Consider the following 12,807-nt stretch of genomic DNA (forward strand, 5'->3'; position numbering starts at 1 on the left):
AATTTTGAAATTCAATTTTTTTTACTAGGCTTAGCGAAAGTAGAAGCGCTCAGCAAGTTGTGCAGATGAAAATTCTTACAACTCTCACTAAGTCGAGCTCATGGCCGGCTTAGCTGATATACTTCATGCTACATGCAGAGGGGTATGTGCTTAGCGCATAAGTGCACGCTTAGCGCTATCTAGGCCGCAAAGAATAGGGCTTAGCACAAGGTGACTGCGCTTAGCCACTAAACATGATGCACTTAGCGGATGGCTCTAGCTTAGCCCAATTTAGACTGAGCTGAATTTGGCTTAGCTCAGCCATGATCAGCTTAGCTAGCCCAAATATCTAAAGATGTAGGGGTTGATGCGCTCAGTGCCATTATGACACGCTTAGCGCATTTGAATACATGCGCTCAGCCAGAGGGGCTGCGCTTAGCGAGAGGACTGTTTTTTAGAAAAATAAAATTTCTAAGTTAAGATCAGTCCCCTTTTAAAAGAAACCCCTATATCTATCATTCAAAACAAGCTAATAAACCCTTTTTTCAATGATCACCAAGCAAATTCTAACTTATGTAATGCATGAAAATAGAACGAAAGTATTCGGCATTGGGTTGCCTCCCAGGAAGCGCTTCTTTAACGTCATTAGCTTGACGCTTTTACCTCAATGGGTGATATCCACGTTGTCCTTTAACTTCGGGACCTCCTTACCACCCTCCATCACTTGCAAGCAGACATTCTGATCTGACATAGGCTTGTCTTCTTCAAATAGATCAAAATTGATCTTCAGATCTTCAAAACCCATTTCCAATGTCTTTCTTCCCATGTCAACTACACAGCTTGCAGTTAACATACAGGGTCGTCCCAAAATGATGGGAACCTCATGGTCTTCCTCCACATCCATGACCACGAAGTCAGCTGGAAAGACCATCTGCTTAACTCTTATCAGAGCATATTCAATTACCTCGTAAGACCTTGTGATGGATCGATCAGCAAGCTGTAAAGTCATTCTGGTGGGCATGATTTCCAACTCTCCCAACCTTTTACACATGGAGAGTGGCATTAAGTTGATTCTGGCTCCTAAGTCAATGAGAGTCTTTCCCACTGTGACTTCACCTATTGAACAAGGAATAGTCACACTTCCAGGGTCCTTGTGTTCTGGTCGAAGGATCTTCTGTATCACAGCACTATAGTTGCCTTCCACAACGATATTCTCCTGGTGAATGTATTTGTGCTTCCTTGTCAACATATCTTTCAAAAACTTTGAGTAGAGTGGCATCTATTGCAAAGCTTCTCCAAAGGGCATAGTTATTTCCAGTTTCCTGAAAATGTCTAGGAATCTTGCCAGATGGCGGTCCTTATCTTTCTTGGATGGTACCATGGGATATGGCACTTCCATACCCTTATCTGAAGCTTTTTCTTTCCTCTTTTCTCTTTCTTTTTCATTCCTACTCTTTTCTTCATCTTTATTTTTTTTAACTTTTTCTTTTTCTTCTTTTTCTTTTTCTTTTCCTACCTCTATTTCATTTTCTTGGTCTTTTATTTTTCTTTCTTCGACCATTATTTGTTTTTCCCCCCTCTGACTCATTGCATCAGTTACCTCATTCTTCTTTTTAATAGTAGTGTCCTTTAAAGGAGCATGCTCCTTCAAAGCAACAACATCCTTATCCTCAGCCACCATAAGCTTTCTGCTTCTTGTTACAACAACTTTACACTCTTCTTTGGGATTCTTCTCAATATTTGCCCCAAAGTTGTTTGATGACTTCTCAGCTAACTGCTTGGCCAGTTGACCCACTTGAATCTCAAGGTTTTTCAGGGCTGACTTAGTACTCTTATGATTAGACATGGTCACTTGCATGAATTGAGCCAGAGTTTCTTCTAGTTTGGTAGTCCTCTGGAAAATATTAGGCCCTTATTGAGGTGGCCTGTTGGGAGGTCCACCCTGGTCCTTATTGAATTGATTACCAGGGTGTGATCTCCATTGTCCTTGCTGATTGTAGGGACCTTGCTGGAAACCTGAGAATCCTCCTTGGTTGTATCCTTGCCTTTGTTGATTTCCCATGTAACTAACTTCCTGCGTTTGTTCTTCAAAAGGAATACAATGGTCGGATTCATGAGCACCACCACAAATGGTACAACCTGTAAGCTGCAAAATAGAAGACTATGAAGGTTGACCAGTAGAAAATTTAGTTGGCAACTTACCAATTGTTTCTGTTAAGATCTCAAGTTGCTTAGAAAGCAACTTATTTTGTGCCAACACAACGTCTTGTGATGATAACTCCAATAAGCTTTTCTTGGTGGGTTGATGCACTCTATCATGTAAAATAGCATAATGATTGGCATACATATTTTCAATCAACTCAGTTTCCTCCTCAGGGGTCTTCAGCTTTATCTTTCCTCTTGCTGAAGCATCTAACAACTGTTTGGTTTGTGGTCTCAGCCCATCTATAAACATGTTCAATTGAATTGGCTCAGAGGATCCATGTGTGGGAGTCTTTCTCAACAAACCCTAAAACCTCTCCAATGCTTCACTCAAGGATTCATCAGGGAACTGGTGAAATGATGAAATAGCAGCTTTCCCTTCTGCAGTCTTTGACTCGGGGAAGTATTTCTTCATAAATTTATAACCAACTTCCTCCCACGTCTTCAGACTGTTACCTTTGAATGAATAGAGCCATTTCTTGGCTTCTCCTGCCAAAGAAAATGAAAATAAATTGAGCCTAATGGCTTCATCTGGCATTACTGCAATCTTCACAGTGTTACAAATTTCTATGTACATTGCCAGATGTGCATAAGGGTCCTCATTTGGTAATCCATGAAATAAGTTCCCCTGTATCAGATGAATCAAAGAATGAGGATAGTTTATGTTGTGAGCTTGGACTTCAGGACGCACAATACTTGTAAAGAATTGCGGCACTGAGCTACTAGAATAATCCTCAAGGGTAACCCTTTGCTGGTCTTCATCAACCATGACAGAGGCTTCTGGTAAGTATACAGCTGATTCCCTTGATGATAGTGAATCAAATGATTTAAAGTTAGAAGATTAAGCTTCTTCTTCAAGAATGGAAGCTACTTTCCTATCTTGCAACAACTTCCTTCTCCTCTCGGCTCTGTTCCTTCTTAAGGTAGCTTCAATTTCCAAGTCCAGAGGAACTAGGTTGCCTGTGGGAGATCTATGCATACAAAATACTGATAGAAACAACAGTTATCCAATTCAAGAAGAAAATAAATATGAATCAAAAGCAAATATTCACAAATAATTAAAGAATAAAGAATCGACACTTAAAGAACTGACTAAACTTTCCAAATAGAAAGAAGTTCCCCAGCAACGACGCCAAAAACTTGTTCGACGACCAGCAAGTGCACCGGATCGCGCAAGTAGTATAAAATGGTAAGAACCGAGTATCGAACTCTCGGGGAACTTGTTTTACATGGTAAAGTTGTGGTTCAATAAATAAGTGCCTTTGGATGAAAGTTGGGTCTCGTGTATGGACAGGTATGTAAACTAAACTATTCAACAGAAAATCACGTGAGTAGTGGTGTGTGAAGACAGATAAAGAATGTGTTGGTCTTCCTACTAGATGACTGATGTAATTAAATATGTTCTCTACCTAACAATGTTTCTGTGTTCTATGTTGTCTCCTGGACTGCTAAACCTTGATGTCTCGTGCATGTTTAGCCTAATCCTAATCAAGCATCGTCCTCAGATCCCTCTTGTTGGACTAAACTTGACCAGAACCGCATTAAGACATACATACCAACAACTAGGTTACCGTACCCCGATCCCTCGCGAAAATACAATAAACTAGCCCCGTCCTATCAAGTTCTAAGGATCAAATCATTTCCCAACGTTGAATGACCCTAACTGAGCATGCATCTACGTGATCAAGGTAAAAGCATACTAAAAATGAAGTACTGATAGCACAGAGAACACATGCAACATCATTAGATAGATATAATGAGTATTTACATCAAGTACCCTGTAGGAAGAACCAACTGAGGATTTAGCTCTCCATAGCAGGGAGACTTCTTTTACAACAAAGAGAAAAGAAAGTGAAAGATTGAAGAATTACAGGTAGTGGGGATGTCTCCTTCACCTCTAGAAACCTCACAATCACTCAAAATCTCATCCAATGATCTGCAAGATAGCTTCCTCTTCAAGCTCGATTCTCTCCAGTCTCTTCCATAGCCAAAACTCTCCAAAAAACTCAACCACCCCCTCCATATCGAGATTCAACTTTAAATAGGCAAGTCCGTTGAGAGGCACGCGCTTAGCGGAAAATAGGCTCGCTTAGCGCATGTAAGTGACTTCTGGCTTAGCGCCAGTCATGTTCGCTCAGCCTGGAGGTTCAAGCGGTGCGCTTAGCTAATTGATTCTCGCTGAGCGCATCATGACAACTCATCTGCTCCAGGATCTTCTACGCGCTTAGCCATGAACTTCTATGCTTAGCGGATGGCTCGCTAAGCCAGATAATTGGCTTAGCGAGCGGCTCAAAATCAACACTTCCACAAACTTGCTTATTTAACTGGAAATTGAAATGGAAAGGTTATTAAATACACAAAAGTGGGATACTAAGTACTTATTACCTATATTTAACAAAAAGTAATTACAACACTACAAAAAGAACTGTAAATGGCAGGAGTCGAATACAATTTACACAGTTTTTTTACACAAAATTTAGTCGTATTAACCGACTAACACCATGTATCATAGGTATCAAGGAGGTATAAGAGTCATCTCGTTCGTGTTGATCCTGACCATGTACCATAAATCATGGTGGTTTAAAATCGTATTGATGCTGACCTATAACTAGATCGATCCTTCAGGAAAGGAGACCTAGTCTAAAAGCATTCAAGTATAAAGTGTAATTTGTCTTTCTAGGTCAAACGTTAAGGTTTATATAGGGATAACTAAATGATCTGATATTCACATAAATGTCTATCATACATGATCTCATATGTTGCCCCAATATTTATGGGCACATATCACAGGTGGTTAAAGTCACTAAATGACCAAGGATTGAACAATGTACATAGTGGGGCATGTCATGTCACTAGTAGCATCAAAGCTTCGGTTGATGTTTAAGTGTAATAGACGACAAAATATCGACTTAGACCATTACTAGACGATGGCTGAGAGGGTTGAGGGGTTAAAAAACTAACATCAAAAACTTTTTTTCTCACCCAATGCTACGAATCATTTTCCCCATCAGACTTTTTGTCCTAGTTTAGAACAATGATCTTTTGGCACATTAGTGGACTCTCATGTCTGCTACCTATTGTTGTATTTTGTTCACTTCTTATTTTGTGCCTTAAACCTTTGACCAAAACACAAAAAGGGATTGTCATTGTCAAAAAGGCAGATTCTTGTTTGCCATGGAAATTAGAGGAGTGGCATTAATTTTCTATAGTCTCAACAATATCTTATAATTAAATACAAACTATGACCTAGTTTCAAAGAAAATTTTAACTCATTATATGAATATGTGATATAATTGGTCAATAACCCATATCAAATCCTTACAGCTAGCCTTGAGCTAGCCCTAAGGCCCCTTGCCACAACCAAATTAATACTACCTTTGATCTTATATATAAGAAACAATTATTTAATTCATCAAGACCAATAAAAATGGTTAGATATATTAGTTTTCATAAATTTTAATTTTATTCCAAGACTATCCATGACATTAAATAGTTTAAGATATGATTATTTTTCAAAAGATAATTTTTCAACCAATGAGTATACCTTATTTTGTTGATAGCTCAATAAATGCACCCACTTTCATGGAAAAATGAGTGTATATCGTTAATAAGACATCACAATTAATTGGGAGTAAAAATATAATTTAGCAATAAGTAGATCTATGTTTCTTATAATCACGACCAAGAAAATGTTGCATTTTGTTTCTTATATATAGGACCAGAGATAATAATAATTAATATTTTTTCTAGGTGTCTTCTTAAAAAACAATCTTATTCAAGACATTGTTGGACATTAAATGTAACACTTCTAATCAAAGATTTAAACCCTAGTTTGTCACGTTGTAGAAAATTGTTCGATGGAATTGGCTTGGACTTGGTTCAACAACAAAGATCTGATTCAGATCTAGTGACGGGCAATTGGAAGAGTTGGTGTAGAACGATGGAGAAGATGGACATGGTGGTAGTAGAGCACCTGCAAACACTCTAATGCTCAAGTTAGTGTTTTGATATGAGAGAGCAGATAATATGAGATAGAGTTATTTCGTACCTCATAGTTCGTACCTCAATTTTAGGCAAAAAAGTTAGTTATAAAATTATGGTCACATGTTCTGTGTGACTCATTTGGAGTCACATGACACACATTTACTTGCTTGTCAATGGTGATACTCCAAAGTAGTCGGTCTACCTAGACTGAGTAGGCAATGAGATTTTCAATCCAGGTGGGTCCCTGACATGCTACTCCATAACCAACATTAACTTCTTTTATTAGACTCAACTCTAGTGTATTGATAGCTAATAATTAATATGCAATGGTTTTGCTAATAAAGATAGTAGTTAAAGAAAATATTCAAGGAATTAGTGAATAAAACTATATTAGAAATTATGGTAAAAATGTGTTAGTAACATTAAACGTTGTATTCTGTAAAAAAAAACATTAAACATTATATCTTTCATAAAAAAAGTTGATTGATTAATTAATACCTTAATTAACCCATATGGTTGATGCAATGGTGTTAGGTCAACTGGATTCACTTGTCGGAAAACAATATATTTCGTGGAAGAAATTGTATTCAAATTCCTCTGAATGTAAAATTTCCTTGGATCAACAACAATTACACAACACGAGTAAAATTAGTCTTTAATCTAATGAAGTGAGAACATTCATAATCTCCTACCTAGATAAAAAATAATACCTCAAAGCACTATATATAGTTTTCTTCATTTGACCATGTAAAAGAAAGAATATCCCTTTGTGTGGCAACTACAGCACCAATTGTAGGGTGAAAAAATGGAGTGAGTGTCCCACTTGAACATGAGCCCATTGATATGTCAAACTTGAATGGGGCGAGCTAGTCAACCTTATGGCTACTAGTCAATTTGAGGCATGTTCTCATTTGCTTTTTGCCCTTTCCCTTAAGTCAAAGCTATGATTGAGAGCCACTTTTGATGGGTTTACACATTTAATATAATATTACAGCTTAGGTGGAAAGCAAAAAAGCATGCATCCTTCGCGGTGTGGTTATATCTTCAGTTCTGTGCGTGTTTTATTCTTAGTGCAATATCTACAAGCAGCTATATTGCGACAACACATTTGCCAGTGGAAGGAAAATAATGGCCACTTATTGCTCTTTGATTTACATCCTACAGCAAGAGAACTCGTACGTGGAGCTTTTGCTTTGGCATGCCTAATCATCCATTTCGCATTATGATTTCCAATTGGCTCATTACTCTAGGTCAAGTGAGTCATGGCACTATGTTGAAAATAATAAGTTGGTCGATCGAGATCTTCTTTCTTTCTATTCAATTCTTTTGAAAATAATAAGTGAGTCATGACACTATGTTGAAAATTGAATTAGGTAGGGTTAAAAATTAAAACGTGTAATCGTGTGCCTACCCGTATATGCATCGTATTATTGCCCCGAGTATAGCATATTAAGGGTGAAAAACATTTCATTAAAAAGGTAATTAAAAACTCAATTGATTAGGTGATCCATGCATGAGAGACAGAGCATTGGGTTCGGATTGGGCATATTAATCTTGTAAACCCGATTTCTGGGCCCATTACAAACCTGATCGTCATTGCTTGCTTGAGCCCCAAAAAACAAGTATTACTATTTTATGTGGATAGACATTTATGAGATAACATATTGTCGAATTATTGTAACATATAGTAGTATCACATAAAGAAAAAAGAAAAAAGTGAATAAAAAGTATCGTGTCAAATAGATAAAGAAAGAAGGAAGAATAATTATATTGCTAAAGTGATGAACCCTCATAATACCTACGGCATGATGTTTTAAATACTTTATTATTGGACACAATTCATATGAATATTTATCTAATTATCAATATCTTATTTCTTATTATTTAATGAATCTTAACCAATTTCTAATGATAAAAATATATAAATTTTTTATATATTATTATATTAGTATTTTTGAAAAATACTAGTAACACTCTCTCTAATTAATATTTTTAAGTTATTTTCTATTATTAGCGAAAACTTGTTTGAATATTACAAAATATTACGCATCTCACTCCTCTTTCTAATAAACTTAGTTATGATATATTTTATAGGTTTCAATAAATTATAATTAATAAAATGGAATATGATGAAAGAAGTGTACTTTTTAAAGTATGTGTTGCTAGCACTTCTTAATATTTTTAAAAAAAATTAATATCAAGAGGCACTACTAAAACAATTTTTTTACGATGCGCATTCGACAACAATTCCCAATAACCATCTTAATATGTAAGGGGGTGACAATTATGTAAATATGAGATTTTTAACGAAGACGATTTTATAAAAAACTGTCTTAGAAGAGAGAGGAATATTTAATAACCCACCCGACATGTCTTTCCCTCTACTCTCTCGCACTTAGGGTTTCCAGCGAGTGAGTGATTGGAAAGATGCAAATTGGGTCACGACGCTCTCTTCTCCACGTGCAAACTCGTCCACCGCAACGACTTGGAGGATGTCCGACGACACCCTTTTTCACATCGATAGAGATGAAGTGAGAGACAGAGAAGAAACCATTTTCATTTCTGAGAAGCCATTTTAGAATCAGATCTACGAACCAAAAATGTCTTCGAAAGAGAAGGGTGCCAATGTTCTGGTCCTCCTCCGTTGTAGGTAATTCTGTTTTCCTTTGTTAATTTTCGTGTTATGGAACTCCATTTTCCAACTATACATGTCGATTTTTCGCAGTTCGTTTAGTGGTCGTGGTTTAGAGCATCGCCAACAAGCACATCGATAGGGTTTTCACCTTCGATAAGGTCCTTCTTCTCATTCTTCCTCGCATTCAATATGTTATAATCTCCAAGCTTGAGCTTACGAAAATGGACATAAATAGTGGGATGTTAAGTTAGTTTTAGGGGGATTTCAATTTGAAATCTGAAATGTGTTCATTTTATTTTGTGAAGGTTTTTGATTCTTCTGCCCAGCAAAGGGATCTTTATGAACAAGTTGTTACTCTGATAGTTAATGAAGTTCTAGAGGGATTTTTATGCAGGCCATGCTAGCAATCTTGCCACTCAAGCAGACCAAGTTGAGGTTGAGTTGACTGTTAATTTTTTTCATTATTTATACTCTTGCTAATTATATTCTTATGTTTGATTTCATTTGCACTTGGAAATTTGAGTGCAAAACATATGTGGACTGACATGCTACAATGGAGGAAGGAGTTTGGTGTTGATACTATTATGCAGGTAAATGCAGTTGGAATTTAGGGCATTTGTTTGGCTTCTGTTTTGGCAGGTTTGAGTACAAGGAACATGACATGCTTTTGCAGTGATTGGTTGGCTTATCTATTGTTTCGTTTTTCTTCAGGATTTTGAGTTCAAGGAGTAAGTTGATTGAAATTTTGAAGCAAGTTGACGATTGTTTTATAAGCAGAGGGCATAGAAAATGCAAGGTGTTTATTCTTGGTTTTAAAATACAGAGAGCACATTCTCTATGAATAACAGGAGAAGGAAGAAGTGTGTGAAAAAATGGCGGCGGCGAACTTTGAGGTCTCTATGAATAACTCTTTCTTCTTCACTTTGACTTTGATCAGCTAAATTCAATTGTTTTAACTTTTTGGCAGGGCAATGGTCAGAAAATGAGTTTGGAAATATTTTAGTTATTCTCTTCCTCCGCTTCCACCTTCAGAATCTTTGATGATGTTGCACAACAAGTTCCTCATATACCTCCTTTTCCCTACATTGAAGTCCTTGCTTCTGAGGTATTATTGCTTCTCCCTTCATGAATCATGATTCTTTCAAACTATGTCATTTTTAATATTCCTACATACTTAGGTTCCTTCATCCATCAAACACAACGTGGACTCTGTAAATTTGGATGGAGTTACTTTGTTAAAGGTAATGTTCCTTTCTTTGTCTTGGAATTCTTTCAATATTTGAATGTTTATATTATTTTATGAACAATTCTCAGGGGCGGGTGAATACCTAACAAGTTTTTGGTTTGTCCAACTCCGATTTAGTTCTCGGGAAATATGAAGGTGATGACATTTTCTATTTATTCATTCATTCCCATCTTGTTGATGACTAAATCAGTTGCAACTTTGGTTCCCTTTGGTCTATAGGAGGACTTAAGTTGTGGGAAGGTTCACTTGATCTAATTAAATCCCTTCATTCAGATATCAAAAATAAGCTTATCTCATTTAGTGGGAAGTGAGTATTAGAGGTGAGCTTCTTTTTCTCTGTGATAAATGATTGGTTGTCAGGTTGTTTAGTTTTCGGGGGAACAAGAATTATGGTTGTTTAGTACAACTTATTATTAATTGGGTTTGAGTGGAAATTCTAAATCCATACATGGAATTGGAAGCACAGTAGCTAGTATGCATTAATGTATTTTATATACAATTTATGTTCTTTTTATACCAGAGATAAAATTGCATTCAGAACTTGCACAACCAAATGTATGCAATTGTTGATATAGTTGTTAGAGTGGAGTCCTGATCATAATTTTTCACGTAGAAAGATACACATTGCATGAAGTAGATGCTTGTACCTTGCATAGCACATCTGAGACCGTTTCTTATCAATAATTTGTGGCAAGGCAGAAGTTCACTTTTTTGTTGTTGACTAGTGTGGAATTGATAAATTGCTCCCTCATGTCAGTACAGATGCAAAAAATGATCATGGTGATGGTTATGACCCTATTCTTATGGCAGAGACAATTTACTCAATCAACAATCTCCAAATATCTATGATCTTATCAAGAAGGTATTATTTTGCTCATAGACAAGAAAAATTATATTTCTATGTTGAGTCATTACATTTTGTAAAAAATATATAATACATAGATAAATGTACAATTATTTGTGTATTTTTAATTATAAAAATATTGTTTTGCTTATCTATTGAAGTGTCAATGCACAGTGCTTGCAGCATCCTAATGGAGTTGTGTACATGGCATTATGAAAAAAGGATTTTTACTTTTAAGTTATTGAAGCATTTATATTACTAGTCTAAGTCTTAGAATGCTTATATATACATTCCTAATGTTTGTGGTTTTAGGCCGATGATCGAGAAGTGCATCTGGGATTGATATATTCGTGCTTTCTAGGCTCAAGAATGCTAGGAAGCACTGCATTTTCGTGTCTCACTAGTGGACCATCATCGCTTAGAACTGAGGACTGCCTAGTTATTGCATACATTATACTGGCTCTTCTCCTGTGTATTGTGGCTTATGACTATCAGGTGCAATTATTTATATATCTAGAAAGTATCAAATATATTTTTGGTCAGATTTTTGAGCTGGAAGTCTAGAGTCTACTCTCATGTGCAGGAAATTAGGGTTTCGGTGATACTATTTTGCTTGTTTCATGCTTGTGTTGGATTTGTTTTGCCATCACTTTCTAGATTGAGGACCATGTAATCTCTTTAACTAGAGTTGTGCTTTTGCTTGTTTCAAAATGAGTTTGTCATGACTTTCCATGTGTGCACTGTTATTATGTTAGTAATAAATGCTTTGCTGGATACTCACAACAGGGAATGGAGACAGGCAGGTGGCCACCAACCTGGTGTACTTAGCACTGGTCAAGGACTTCATAGTTATTATTAGTATCCAATTTGAAAGTGTTGGAAGTACAACTAGACTTGGGTGTTTATAAGTGTTTCATACTTTCATACTTAATTACTAAAGATAATTTTAGTTTTGGGCGCAAGATTCTTTTATCATGTGCAATGTGAAGTTGTAAGCTTGATTGTGTATGGCAATGTAAATGTTTGGCTTAACAGTTTTTACATGTGCTCTTCTAACAACACGTTATACGGTATGTTAATTAATTTCATAATTAGTGTTGGATGGTGAACTAATGTTACACCAATAATTAATGGATGATTTCTCATGAGACTAAAATTTTGTAGCAAGGAATTGTAGCCACTGGATTAGTTAACATTGCCACTTCATGGCGAAAGGTCCATTGTTTGCATCTATTTTCTACCCCTTTTGCCTTGTGCTTGTGGCTTCTGCTAGTTCCTTGTTATTAGAAGAGCACCTATACTTTGGAAGGTATGCACTATGACCTACCTTGTTCATTTAAATATGAATATTAATGTGACATTAACTTGCAAGAAATATATATTTCTCTTGCATCATTTTATTTACATAATTGTTTCACACCTAGTTTGGAAATTTTTTTGGTAAGTGATAAATTTTGTATAGAAGAACTAGAAGTATAGTTACACTGCAATGGAGACCACTCGTCCAATTAATGACACTCAGGTAATTAAGTCTTCTCTTATATCAATTATTAATTACAAGAAATAATTTTCTTATACAAATATGCCACTATTGATAAAACTATCAGAGGAATATTTGAGATTAAAAGCAAGGGTAAAAGTTTTGCAACGTTCTCAAAGGCAATTATATAACTTACCTGCTTTATTATGGCAATAAAATTCCATATTTTATTACTTAATTATTATGCCAATAAAATTTCCTATTTTATTACTTTATTATTATGTCAATAAAAAATAAAATAATCATTGACTATAAATAAAGCCTTGATTAGTAAAAAAAAATAATCATTGACTATTATGGCAATAAAAAAGTAAAATATTTTTTTTTTAAAAAAAAGAAGATATTCTAATACGGTTCTTTGAAAAATTGTCTTATTT

The 12,807-nt window shown here is 35.8% G+C and overlaps 1 pseudogene; it reads left to right on the forward strand.

Moving 5' to 3' along the window:
* Window positions 1-9,672: 9,672 nt before the first annotated feature.
* On the forward strand, window positions 9,673-11,749 carry LOC102669250 (uncharacterized; annotated as a pseudogene).
* The last annotated feature ends 1,058 nt before the right edge of the window (window positions 11,750-12,807 follow it).

This window comes from Glycine max, chromosome 5 (assembly GCF_000004515.6).
Source record: "Glycine max cultivar Williams 82 chromosome 5, Glycine_max_v4.0, whole genome shotgun sequence".
Lineage (NCBI taxonomy): Eukaryota > Viridiplantae > Streptophyta > Magnoliopsida > Fabales > Fabaceae > Glycine > Glycine max.